Below are 15,900 nucleotides of genomic sequence, written 5' to 3' on the forward strand. Positions count from 1 at the left end.
AGAAATTAAGTCGGTATCTGACCTTACCCCTTACTGATACTTTTTTTTTATTATTATTACGAAGTTTCACGCCGATCTTAAATGGGTAAAATATCCAATTCGGTAACCCTTTAAATTGAAGATAATTCATTAGATGATAAAATTTTCATTTCGTGAACTTGCTATGCACTTTAGATTCCATTTATTAATAATCATATGTGAAAGATCGAAATATAATAAGTTGATCCCGTATTTCACATTCCGTAAAATTCACGGAATTAATAGTCTTTACCCTATAAAATGAAATGTGTCCAAAAAAGCACCATTTTGTCCGATTTATGTCTTATTACAAAAAAAAACAAAAATTAAACAAATGGTGCTTTTTTAGATATTTTATTACACATGAGCACAAATATTAAACAAATTTAACTCATTTCGTTTTTATAGGGTTACCCCTGATCGTATCGAATTTTTATGAAAGTGGACACAGGCCAATTTGTCTGGTTAATTTCACCAACAATTACTGCCGATTCTTAAAGAAATAAATTATATTTGTGTTCATGTGTAAAAACGTCTAAAAAAACACCATTGTGTCCGATTTATGTCTTATTATTATAAAAAAACAAAATGGTGCATTTATTACACGTGAGCACAAATATAAACAATCAAAAAAATTTGAGGCTATGTACTGCATATATTAAATTAGATAACGTTAAAAAAGAGAAATAAATTTATTATAAGAAAGGTGCAATTATATTTATTTATTTATTTATTTAAAAAAAAACCTGCCCCTATAAAAACGAAATGAGTTAAATTAGTTTAATATTTGTGCTCATGTGTAATAAAATATCTAAAAAGCACCATTTTGTTTAATTTTGTTTTTTTGTAATAAGACATAAATCGGACAAAATGGTGCTTTTTTGGACGTTTTTTATACATAAACACAAATTTAACACATTTCATTTTTATTAGGGCTGAGTTTGTCGATGGAAAAGATTGTCGGTGAAGTAGTTGTCGGTGAAATTAACCAGACCCTGACCTTGCCCATTATTGTGTCCGACATATTTTCACGATCGAAAAATTTTTGTTTATGTACTATATGGTTGTTTCCTGAATTAATGTAACCTTATCGGCAAAATCTTTGGGTGTCCGAAGCGTTAGCGAAGGACTATTTACTGTACAGAACTAGCAAAATTTAGTTTAACCCGCTCTACAAAAAATTTTATCCGTTATTTCTGTAAAAACTCGGATCCATTCACGGAAAATGTAAATAATTCGATAATTTCCGTGATATAAGCACATTTCATTTTTATAGGGATAAAGATTATTAATTCCGTGAATTTTACGGAATGTGAAATACGGGATCAACTTATTATATTATTTCGATCTTCGTGATTCATATGATTAATCATTAAGTGCACGAAATGAAAATTTTATCTTCTAATAAATTATCTTCAATTTGAAGGGTTACCGGATTGGATATTTTTACCCATTTAAGATCGGCGTGAAACTTCGTAATAATAATAAAAAAAAAGTATCAGTAAGGGGCAAGGTCAGATACCGACTTAATTTCTATTGCTAATTTGTGTAAACATCGGACAGTCTTATTATGGTTGTTCCAATGGTTGATTGTGAAATTGATTTACCTACGCGATAGATATAAAATGGTCTCTCTTTTGCACCTTTTGATTTTTCATAACTATTAGTTCTCCCCGTACAATCAATTTTAATAACAACACATCTCTCACATCTCTTCATAATAATTACACATTTAACTCAATTTCACCATGAATCCGAGACATTTAATTTTATTTATTTATCTCACTCTTCTCATAGTTTGTACTATTAATATTAAAACAACTCTCGCTGATGATTGTGATGGAAAATGTAAGCTACCCGAAAGATGTTGTTGTATGGGAGGCTCCACAACTTGCTTTTGTACTACTAGTATATGCGAAAATTAATTTTCCAGATATCATATCGATTTGATTTTGATTAGTATTCTTCTTAAAAAATCATACCATGATGAATATTTCTTCTTCATATTTATTAATGTTATTATTTCTTCTTACTATTCTTGGCTTGCTTTCTTGGCTTGCTTGTGTAGTTAAAACGTATAAATTATACAAGCAAGCATCTTTTTGAGGCTTAAATTGATGAAGTTATATCAAAAAATTAATCCCTTAAATATACTGAGTTTTTTTTTTGAAATATGAATTGTTCTTTATTTTCGAAAACTTTAAATTGTAATTATTGTCCAATTTTCATTCAGTATTTTTTATAAAAAATCAAATGTACAATTATTGTAAGATTTATTACATTTAATAAACAGAAATTGTGCAATTTTTCAAATATTTAAATTTGTAGCTATTATTTATTAGATTCGTACAATTTTTCCAATATATTTTTTTTAAATTATATGAATTTATAAATTTTATAGTATAAATCTGCAATTAAATTATTCATCACTTCAGTTTCAGTCTACTTTTTGTCAATAATTTTCATGTAGTTAAAAAAATAATTATATTGACGAAAATAATTTACTAACTAACTTACATACCGCTATCGCTATTCTATAATTTATTTGAAAACCTTCGCACGTTATTTAGGAAATTCCTGTTTATTTACTTTTGCAGAAACTTTTAAAATCGAAACCGCATCGTGACCAAGTCGAAATTATATCATAAACCTTATAACCAAGGTTTGGTCATGATATGGTCTCACATCTTTACAATAAGTTCAGGTCAATCGTATGTATAAAGTTGACGCGTATAGATCGACATCTGATTTAACTGGGTCGTACAAAAATAAGTATAAAGTTATGTTAAATCTATTATTATTCTAATCTATAAATAAAGTTATATTCTATTAATATAAATTAATCTATAAATGTAAAATGTCTTATTAACTCTATGAATAATATTCATTTTTTTAAAGAAGTTGAAATTGTTCGAAACTTGGGATTCCTGTAGAAGCCATTTCCCTACTAAATAAATAAATTAATTAAAGTTATTAAAACGTTTTTAAAAGAAAGTTTTTGAAGGTGTTTCAAAAACATACTTGATACTTCCTGTTCTCGGAGCAAGTGTCTACAAAATTGTTAGTTAATGTTTCATGGTCATTCGATCATTCGAGGAACTCTTTCCGCTGGTCATTCAGTCCAAAAATTTTCAGGACGATAAAAATAATGGAAGGTTCCAAAAGTTAAAAGAAAAAATTTTTTAGCACCGGACAAACATTACCAACTGTTTATGTATTCCTTTAGGTTCTTTTTGATACTAGCTTGAGGGGAAGTTATTATGTCACAAAAAAATTTTTTGGCTCGCAAAGTTTCGCTTCTAAAAAAAATAGGTACTTGCTCAAAAAGTTCCAGAGCTTCACTACCTTTGTTAGCTAGTAGTTCGAACAAGATTCTGAAAACATTAGACAAGCGTGGCAAGACAGTACTTCTTCTTTACTTTAGTTCTTAGCTCTTTGGACTCAGTTTCTTGGGAATATTTTGACTTCCGTCGTCCTTTCGTGGCGCAGCAAAAATTTGAACTCGACCAAAATGATTTTCTGAGGAATCAATTAGATTTTTTGGAGATGGCATCATTAGTTTGACATCATTTTTGTCGAAGTCACGTTTAATTATGTAAAAAATTTTTCTGACGCTAAATTTTAATGACGTTTACATGATTAACTACAGGAGGAATGCTTCGAAGTTCAACTGGTCGTTCCTGTTTTCGCTTTATATAGAGAGATGAGGTTACAGAACTAAGAGGATATTGTTGACCATTCTTAGTAAGCTAATATGCAATTATTCTTGCATAACGCCGTATTAATATTGTATTAATATTGATAATTTAATATTAAATAGCTAAATAATAGCTTTTATAGGGGACTCTTTTTTCTCATTCCATTCCCACACAATATCTATATAGTTATTTATAACCAAATATGATTGGCTATAGAAGTATATTAAAGTTTAAGTCTATATCATATATGTAAGTCTAATATTAAATCAGATTAAATTGATTTATTAATCAGTTTCGCCAGATCGATACAATCAAATTTATTATTTAAAGAGAAATAATTTCGCTTTTTTACATAATCGCTATATTAAAATACAATACGTTGTATTAGTATATTTTATAATTATTAGGATTAGAAAAGTAAAAATTGTTACTAATATATAATCGGCTTTTATTAAAATGAATTTATTACATAATTTTATTTAATAAATAAATGTGACAAAAAAAAAATAAATAAAGAAATCGGTAAATCGAAAAAAATATATTAGATTAATTGTTTCGGCTAATTTTCGATGACGCACGTCACGACTTCGAAAAGACTACGAAAAAGCCTGTCATCGAAAGTTCCACGAGATAGTCCGACACCACGATCTGATACTAGATCGTTGGGATTTATTGGCGATCACTTAACTGCATGATAACAAATCATGGGTTTCTATGTAATTCCGAAATTCGAACACACGTGTTCCAAAGAAAAACGATTCACTGGTCGAAGTGGTATAGTTTTCATTATGGAAACCTTGGTGTACGTGATTGAAACTTGTCCAATTTGCATAACATAACATTTCCACAAAAACTGGAAACTTCATTGAAATCTGGCATACACAATGGAAAATTGGACAGGTTTCTGCCAAATTTTAATAGTATAAACTTCGTATAAACCATACTATCTCATTAGTAGAGAAGAAATAAAATAAATTCATCCATAAACTTATCATACATGTTCTAAATTGATTCAAAATTTATGTATTATAAAAAACATCCTTCCCTTGAAATATATTTAATTTCATCATAAATTATAATGTAAATTGAATTTATTTTTTGTGATTTTCTCAATGACTAATAACCAAAATAATATGAAATCAAAATATATTTTATATATAAGAATTTGGTTCAATTTTGGACTTTCTATTATATGCCAATTTTTTTTTACTGTGTACAAATTAATTCTTTTAATTAATATCAATTATAGTTTTGAACAAAATATACAAAATATACAATAAAAAATTTTTTTTTTTAAAATATATTAAACAATAAATAAATAACGAATAAATCCAATTATTCCATTTTTTATTTAAAAAATCTTATGTTACAATACGCAAATATTTCTTAAACACTTTAGTATTACTACTATTTCGACCTTCCTCTACATCATTTTGTTACCTAGAGATGTAATTACGCAGCTTATTATAATACTATTAAAATTTTCGAAAAAAAAAAAAATTTCATACTTCAAAAATTAGCTAATTTAAAATGGGAATGAGTATATGCAAAAGGATTATAAATTTATTTTATATTAATAATAATTACAAGTTTGACAAACTTCATTATGTCTCAAAATTATTAATCATGATTATTTCTGGGAAAGATGCTTGCTTGTACAAATTATACTGGGGGCTAAAGTACCCTAAAGTATAAGTAAGACCGGGTACTATGCATGAAGACTGTAAAAATATTTTCGCTTAATTTGTATTGTTATACTTTATATTTACGCGATGCAAAGTTATAAATTCGGTTTTCATATCACAATTTGTCATTTTTGACCCGGCCGCCTGGATTTTTATTTTAAATTCAAAAATTTTTAACCAATAAAATTTAGCTATCCGATCTATAATAATTTTCATATGTTAAAAGTTTTAGGTTAAATTATATCATAATTATTATACCAACCCGGCCGGGATATGAAAACCGAATTTATAACTTTGCGTCGCCTAATATGGGGATACTATTACACTTAAAATTTATTACGAAAACAAACATTATCATTATTATACACCTTATTAAAATTGTTAATATTAATATTCAATTAAATTCATTTTCATAATCATATTTCATTTGTATCAAAGTCTACTAAAAAAAGCTAAGAAAATAAAATATGTAAAACAAAAAAAGCTAAGATTTTCTTTATTCTTTAAGACGTGTTTAAGTTATATAAATGGGAAAAGTATAAAATTTATAATTTAAATTGATCTTTCTAAATTGGAAAATGATCTTTCGATCATAAAGCAAATTTATATCCCCCTCCAGAAGCTTTAATTTATGACACCCGGATGCTATAGCTAACCGTTTACGCTACACAAGCCAAGCTATACACATACGAATTAACATGAATTATAAAGAAATCGAACTTTTTTTTGCTAAATAATAAGAGGAAATAATAATAACTATAATATATATGTATCAATACATGACATGATTTTTAAGAAGAATAATGTAATTTGATCAAATAATAAATAAATGAAATTAAATGTCTTGGATTCATAGTTAAATGCAATTAATATAAAGTAATGAGTTGTTTTTTGAAATTGATTTTCGGGAAGAACTATAGTTATGAAAAAATCATAAGGTGCAAAAAGGGAGAACCTTTTTGTATCTATCGCGTAAGTAAATCAATTTCAAAATCAATCGTCGGGAACATTAACAGATGTACCTTAGGCTGAACAAATAGGACTATAATTAGCATTGCCCGAAGATTTTACCCGATATAGGTATGTAGGTTATTTTAATTCAAGATCGCTCGGGAATCAATCGTATATTCGATCGTGAAAATATGTTGATCACAATATGGGCAAGGTAATCGAGTTCTTATAATTTTTATTGTTAATTTTAATTTTAGATCGGAATATATAATAAGGAACTTTTCTCAATATCATACTTGTATAAGTTATTTACACTTTAAAACTTATTTGATTAAAGTACTTTTTAACTAATTAATAGCTAATTTTAATGTTATTTAGGCATTCCATAAATTTCTCTTTTTCATTAATTATCGCCGTTTTCAAATTAGTGCGACCCCCTGTAAGTCACCCCTCTAAGGAAATCGGTATTCACAAATCTGGAAAATCCGGATTTTTCCTGTATAACTATGTGAAGAAGGGTCGATTATTGAGATTGCCAGAGGAAATCATAAGAAATTTTCAGTTATTTAAGTAGTTTCTCTTGAAAATATGGTAGTGTTACGCAAAGTTTTAATCCTTGTTCATAGGAAAACTACTTAAATAATTGAAATTTCTGCATGAATTCCTTCGGAAATCGCTAATAATCGACCATTCTCTACATAGTTAACCAAGAAAATTCCGGATTTTCCAGATTTGTGAATACTGATTTCCTTAGAGACAGGGGTCGCACTAATTTGATAATTAATATCTTTACTCATAGAAATAACATTCATTACAAACCGGTTCAATTTTAAAATTATGTAATACTATATATTCTTAATAAAGTTTCTTGAATAAAAACATAAGACAATTGACTTATAATTTTTATTAATTACATTTTGAAACCTTCATAATGAAAAAATACTCCGGTCTTTCCAGCACGGTAAATAAAAAGGGGACGCATTCACTTCGCAAACGTTTCATCTCACTACATAGTATGGTTATTTTTAATTATTCCTTTTTTTTAAAAAAAAAACATGTACAGTATATATAATTGTTTCTTTCGTATAAAAAAAATTAAAAAATTTGTTTCTCTTTTTTTAATGTCCTAATTTTAGTAATTTTAATATGTACAGTACATAGCCCCAAATTTTTTTATTATCGCATATCATTTAACCATTTTTATTATTTTTGAAAATTTATTTAAAAATAGGCATCGATGGAATTATATCCCTGTCGTTGAAATGTTTGTTGGTAAGTAATTGTCGGTGAACAACCAGACTCTTTATGATATGAATAATGGGCGCTCTGCTGGAATTTCACCGCCATTGTTTTTTTTAAAAAAACATAATATAATATCAAATATTCTTTAAGATATTTAAAAATGTTTGTTTTTGAATCCATGAACTTATCATACACATAACACATTCAAAATATATGTTATATAAAAAAAATCCTTCCTTTGAAATATATTTAATTTCGATGCAATCAATTTATTTTTTGTGATTTTAATATAGTTTTCTTAATGAAACCAATATATTTTGTATATAAAATTTGGTTCAATTGTTGGACTTTCTATTATTATATGCTATTTCTTTTACTTAGTGTTATCAATTAATTCAAATTTTTTAAAAGCATTTAATTAATATTAATTAAACTCTTTAAAGAAAATTGACAAAATATATAAATAAATCCATTATTCCATTTTAATATTTATTAAAACACTTTTGTATTACTATTTCGACCTTCCTCTAGTACATTTTGTCCCTCAATTTTTCACTTTTCGTTTTTAATTACCTAGAGGTATAATTATGCAGATTACTATCCCTATAAAAAATTTTTATCCGAATATTTCCATTATTTCTCCGTGTCTTCCGTAAAGATTCCGTGAAAATGATACATTCACGGCCTTATAATAACGAAATGTATTAAATTTGTTGTTCATGTGTAATAAATGTCTAAACAAGCACCATTTTGTCCGATTTATGTCTTATTACAAAAAAACGAAAATTAAACAAAATGGTGCTTTTTTAGACATTTATTACACATGAACAACAAATTTAACACATTTCGTTTTTATAGGGCGGATATCGAGATGAAAATTTCCATGATTTAAGGCTATAAATTCCATGAGAATGATACGTTTACGGAAAAAACATGGAAAGATAAAACACGGATCAGATTTTTTACAGGGTATTAAAAATATTCGAAAAAAAAAATTAATACTAAATAGAAAAGTGTATGTGAGATGACCTGTCAGTGAGGCCTGTCAGCGAGACGTTTGTCGGTAAAACGTTTGTTGGTAAAGTAATTGTTGGTGAGCTAACCAGACCCATTTGCCATTGATCTTCAATATTCTAAATTTTTTTTTTAAATGATTTAAAGTTACCTTATCGGATAAATCTCCGGGCAATGCTATTGATTTTTGAAATTGATTTACTTACAGTATCATTTTAGCGTTATTCAATAATCCAAAGAAAGTGTGATCGAAGTGATCTCAAAGTTAAGCAGTAAATATACAGTGTATATAGGTGTGTAAAGAGTCTTTATCGGGACACAAAAAAAATTAAAATGGTAACTCTATAAAAATGAAATGCGTTAAATTCGTTTTATATTTGTATTTGTGTTTAAAAAGCACCATTTTGTCCGATTTATGTCTTATTACAAAAAAATAATTTCACTATACCACAAATACCACAATTATAATCCGAAATTCCACACATTAAAGTAGTTATCTTCTCCATTATTGCCGCTAAATGACGATGAAACAGGTGAAAACATAGGAAAAGGTGCAAAAATCAAACAAAATGGTGCTTTTTTAAACATTTGTTACACGTGAGTACAAATATAACAAATTTACCCCATTTTGTTTTTATAAGGTGGGAGACTGACAAATGATTGACGCCAGTCTTAAAAATTATTGAATATATATATATTAGTAAAAAGTTCGATTATCATGTTTAATCCTGCTTGATAAAGTTTGTCAAACTTGTTTTATTAAATATTTTTTTTTTAAAAAAAATATATGTATATATATATATATAATTATATCTTTCGTATAAAAAAAAATAGTTTGTTTTAGTAATTTTAATGTCATTTTATTTAAAATCGGTAAAATGAACTGTCAATGAAATATCTGTCGATGAAACGTTTGTCGGTAAAGTAATTATTGGTGAAATAATCAGACCTATTGACCTTACCCCTTCACTGTATCCATTTTCAATACTTAAAGATTATTATGAAATGCTAGGGGAAATTTACTAAAAATAAGCACATTTTATTAATCACGTGATTGTAAAAAGGGGCACAATTTTACGGTATTACTTTTTATTAATAAATTTCACGAAATGAAATTTTATCTCCTAACAAATTATCTTCAATTTAAAGAAATATTATATTATTGCGCTTTTCAAATCATTTTTTAAAGCTCGTGATTACTTGTGATTATTCTAAATTATTTTGTAAAAAACAGTTTGAATTTGAATTTCCCATTATTTAGGTTAAGTTTGCTATTGAATTTTGTGTAACAAAAATGTTTCTTCATAAATCAAATTTACCTAAATAATAAGAAATTCCAAATTTCTTTTTTTATAAAATAATTACAATTTATTTGGATTCTTGGGCATGAGACATTCTTGGCACAATGCAATGTTAATTTCTGCAAGTCTCTCCCTATGGGCCATTTGACTTCATTGCCGTGTGAATTCATTACTAGCATCAAGTAATCACGAATTTAAAAAGTCATTTTTTCATGATGATTTATAAATTCAAAAAGGTAGATGCTCAGATATTTTACCCAATAAAGATTCAAATTCGCTTCATTTAATTTCGGATAAGCAGAAATTCAGCATGAAAATTTCGTAATAAAAAGAAAAAAAATCAATTTTGAAAAATTAAAGCTTGGCAAAATTTAATTATAAAACGGGGTCTCGATGATTTTTCCAAGACTATTAATTCTTTCCGTACAATCAATTTAATAACAATTCATCTCCATAATAATTGCAAATTTACTAACTATGAATCCGAGACATTTAATTTCATTTATTTATCTCACTCTTCTCATGTTTTGCATTATGCATTTTAAAACAACTCGAGCTTTAGCTCTCCCTGCTAATGGGATTTGTAACGCATTAAACTGTCTGTCCCCAAAACAATGTTGTTGTGGGGGACCTTATAACAATTGCGCTTGTCTCGAAAAATGTGAATTTTGATTAATTTATATTATTCTTCTTAAAAAATCATACCATAAAAATATTATTGTCATCATTATTATTTCTTCTTCATATTTATTAATTTCATGATTATTTCTTATTCCTATTTATTAAAATCATTATTTCTTCTTACTATTTATTAAAGTTATTTCTTCTTCCTATTTATTAATGTCATTATTTCTTCTATTTTATTGAAAATAATTTTTTTAAATAAGAATATTGAGAATTTTGTCTTGAAATTTTTTTTTTTTTAATAAAGAATCTCGTTAGAAATTCTTTTTTTTATAAAAATTTATTGGAAAATTTTTAATCCTATCACAGTTTTCCTTAATTTTATCCTTTCTTACTTAATAAAGTTATTGTTCTTCTTACTATTTACTAAAAATTATTATTTGACTTGCGTAGTTAAAACGTATAATTTATAAATAATGATTAATAATTTTGAGACACATAATTATACATTTATACCTCTAGGTAATTAAAAACGATCCTATAAAAATGAAATGTGTTAAATTCGTTTTTACATGTGCTTTTTAGGCATTTATTACACGTGAGCACGAATATAAAACATTTCGTTTTTATAGGGCGAGAAAAGTGCAAAATTCGAGAAACAAAATTTAGAGGAAAGTGGAAATAATAATACAAAAATGTTTTAAGAAAATAGTTACGCCTTGTAACATAAAATATTTTAAATAAAAAATGGAATAATAGAATAAATAAATATTATAACACATTTTTATTTACTATTTGCTTATGATTTAATGTGTTTAAATAAAATAATTTTTTTCTTTTTTTTTATAGAAAGATATAATAATACTTTTAATCAAATGCACGGAAATTTAACGATGCATGTACAGTACGCTAGTTGTACACTACGCCAACTGCGTGAATCCAATTGCCTATAAATCAAATATTATATAATATGTCATGAACTTTTTATAAAATAAAATTGCGATTATAGTTGTTGAGATATTCAAGCTTTAATCAGCGTAATTATTTTCTTAACACATTGTATGGTGTGACTCTATATATCACAGTATATATTCCTTTTTTTGAAACTCAAATACATTAAAGGAAGTGCCACGAAAAAAATTTGAATAAGTAATAATTAATGAGATTACTCTTACGAATCTTTATGAAAATTACGGAGACATAATAACCTAACACAGGCCTGCGCCCTTTATTTAAAAAGAGAAAAGAAGAAAAGAAAGAAGAGTTTTTTTTTTAAAAAAAAAGGATAAGCTTAAAGGTTATAAAAGTAAAATAGCACTTGAGAATTTATTCCATATTTTCTTTTTTTAAAGAAAAAAATTGTTAATCTAAATTGGATTTCAACTTTCAACCTCTTACTAATCTCAAAATAAGAACCTATTAAAATATTGCGCATATATTACATAAATTTTTACTTTGACATTTCATTCGATGATGGCCAACGACCAGGTCATTGGCTATTTTGAAATAACCTGAATAACCTTCGAATGACTTAGTCATTGTCATTTGAATTTTAATGCTCAGGCCAAATTTATAAAACCGGCCAGAATTACAAATTAAGTATCACATGATATTACAATCGAATTTTGGCCAGAATTATGATGTAATTTAAGCTTAAATGATGTGCGCTGCGCCAACTGCGTGAATTCAACTGCCTATAAATCAAATATTAAAGTTTAATATTTAATAAAGTATGTTATGACTTTTCATAAAATAAAATTTCAGTCATTTAGTGTTGAGTTATTCAGGTTTTAATAAATGCAAGAATTGGAAGATTCCAATAGCTTCCAATCTTCCAATGCTGTATGTGATTATCAATATGTGGCTCTATCACGGGATATATATATTCCTTTTTTTGAAACCCAAAGAAGCACCACAAAAAATATATTTAATAACTCATTATTATCATATCGAATCTTTATGTATCGCTAGCATTTTTATTATTTTTAGCTATCATACATGAACAAAAAGCAAAAAAAAAAATATATTTTATTTAAAAATAGACAAAGTGGATGTCAGTGGAATGACCCCTGTCGTTGAAACGTTTGTTGGTAAAGTAATTGTCGGTGAAACAAACCAGATGTTTTTTTTAAAAAAACATAATATAATATGAAATATCCTTTTATTTAAAAATGTTATCATACATATTCAAGATATATGTTTTATAAAAAACATCCTTCCTTTGAAATAATATATTTACAGCTTTTTTTCAAAAAGGTGTGATTGGGTGAATTTTCATTGTGTATGTATTAATCAGACTTAAACTTTTTTTTATACTTTTTATACTTTTGACTTTTTTTTATATAATTTATAAACCAAAACCATATATTATTATTTCTACAACTGAAGAATATCTTGCATTAATTTAATTATTTTATTGTTAATAACAAGCTAGCAAATAAAAGTGTTGCGATCCGTTGATCCATTAATTCGTCAATCCAAGGATTTATCCGATTTGAAATCATTCGAATTGGATCCGGATGAAGATACGAATGATTCGTCATTTGCTATTTCTGTATATAAATCCGGATCCATCCGTTTGATTAGTACTATTTTATCCATCCGGATGGTCATCCGAATCATCCATTTATTTACGGACCGGATTAAACGAATGACGAATCCATCCGAATCGTAACACTACCTGAGAGATTAAATTTTTCTTCTGCGCAACCATCTTCGATAATATCCACAGCAATAATACCATCTAAAGAAAGGGCCGGTAAAAGTGTGTAACGTTTGCCACGAACAAACTATAGCTCTTGTGTTAATTTCTGAGCCACATGAAATTGTTTGTTCATCTTTGGCTGATTCATCTAAGAAAATTAGTTGATATTGTACCTATATGTACCATAAAAGCACTACGAAGTAATTCATTACGCTCTTTTGCTATTTTGTGCAGCTAAAATAAATAATTGTATGAAAATAAATTATATTTGCAAGCGAAAAAAAGACTTACATACTCCTTTTTGGATAAACCATTAAAAAAATAATTTTGGAAGAGAAAAAACTCTTACCTCATATCATGTGATTTATTTGTGTTCGATGATGATGTTCTGTATTGTCAATAAAATAAGTTTTTTTTAAAACAAAAAAAAAATATTGTTCGAGCAAATGGCAAAATAAGGAACAGAGAAAAAAAAAATTCTTTTTTTTTCGATAATCTTATATCGTATTTGATCTTTAAAATTTGATCTTCCAATAATATTCAATTTGGCATATAATATATGTAATATTCTAGAATATAATCATATATATATATATGTGTTACATACTCGCGAGTATCACGTGATTCTATTGCTTATTATTTTACTCTTTGATAGTATTAACGCCATATAGTCACTAATATTTATAAAAGAACCAATAATTTAAATAACTACTATATCAACTAGGAAAAAAATAAGTAATTTTTTTTCTTCACGATAAGTGGTCATCCAAGAAAGTTATAGTGAAGTTAAAACCCGGTTATTATAATGTAGATTTTTTTCTTTAATAAAAAAAATTTCGACGCTATTATTGGTGAAATATATTTATATTTATCACAACCAAGTTTTGAATCTGAAGAATATATGCATTCCTATTTGTGTTACCATTCATTAATAAATATGTGAATAAAGAACAAAATTATCAGCAAAGCTAATTACACGTTAAATGAACAATTCTCCAAAGAGTATATGTTAAGAATCAAACATTATTCGAAATTTTTAAAAGGCTGGTGAAATTTGTCAAAAAATTAGATTTTTAATCTTTTATTACTTTTTTTGTGATGCTAGAAACTCACAAGTATCGTGTTCAGTTACTCGTCTTCTGCCGAATATTGCTTCTTTTTTTTGTAAATTATGGATTTATTACGATATTCTGAATAAATCTGATGTAAAATTCAAAATTCCGACACTCATTATCCCGATATCATAAATATTTTAAAAAAAATAATTTATTGAATTATAATCAGAATAAAAAATTATATTTTATTTAAGCTGAACCTTATTTTTCTAACTAATAATAATTCATTATAAATTTTGCGAAGTATTATTCAAATTATTAAATATATAAAAACGTTAACTTTTGTGAATTATTTTTAAAGATCTTTACATATTAATAAAGATATAAATTTTACAATAAAGGATAAATTAATTCTTGCGAAACTTTAGATCATAGTATCTTAGTAATTTCTTAATAAATCTTAATACATAAAATTTGTTTGTGATAAATTAGAAGACGGATATTTATTATTGTTATTGCAATGTTGAGTTGTAAAAATTACCAATTTATGTAATTTTTCTAAAGAAAATTTGTGATAAATCGTATTCTAATTCACAAGGGACATTGTTTAAAGTAAATTTTGTATTGAAGATAGAAAATTGATTAATCTTATTTTTTTTTTTATGGAAATTGTCAATTAATTCTTCTGTTTTATTCACTTTACTAAATAAAAGTTTGACAGAATCGCTTGTTTCTTCACAATCAGAGCAAAATCTTTGGAGGGTTTCTTTCTTTTAAATTGCAAGCATTATTTTCGAAACAGATATTTTGAACATATGGCGGCGTTCCACAAATTTTTTGTCCATAATTTTTTGATATCATTATATCGAAAGTAAATAAAAAGGAATCGAAACTACTTATTAAATCAGGTTATTATTTTTCTGCAATTTACCGATTTATATAATTAAATAAATTGAGATTTAAAAACACCAATTTTAGGATGGTAAAAATTAGAAGGAAAATCTCTCTATAGTCACAATTAATAATAGCTTCTCTTTATAAGCACATTCTGCTTTGAAAGTCACGACTGCGTAGGAGGTGCCGTATTAATTTGTACGATTAGCAACTTTATCATTCATCTTAAACTGTCATTCATAGTATATTAAATTTAAATATAAAGTTACTTGAATTTATCCGTTTTGTCTGTTATATTTGGAAATTTATGCCTGTATCGTTAAAATATTGTACTCTTTCATCAGAATTCATTTTTTGGCGTTGGATATTAATCATGTACAAAATTAAAAATTTTTCTTTTTCTTTTTTTTTATACGAAAGATATAATAATACTTGTAATCACATGCGCGGAAATTTAAAACAAATGACTGCATGAATCCAACTCAAATATTAAATTTAATATTTAATAAAGTATGTTATGAACTTTTTATAAAGTAAAATTTCAGCTGCTTAGCGATTATAGTTGTTGAGATATTCAGGTTTTAATCGGCGCTATTATTTTCTTAACTATATGTAATTATCAACATGCGACTCTATCACAGCATATATTCCTTTTTTTTGAAACTCAAATACATTAAAAGAAGCGTCACGAAAAAAAATTTTGAATAGATAATA

This window comes from Rhizophagus irregularis, chromosome 11, assembly GCF_026210795.1.
Source record: "Rhizophagus irregularis chromosome 11, complete sequence".
NCBI classification, from domain to species: domain Eukaryota; kingdom Fungi; phylum Glomeromycota; class Glomeromycetes; order Glomerales; family Glomeraceae; genus Rhizophagus; species Rhizophagus irregularis.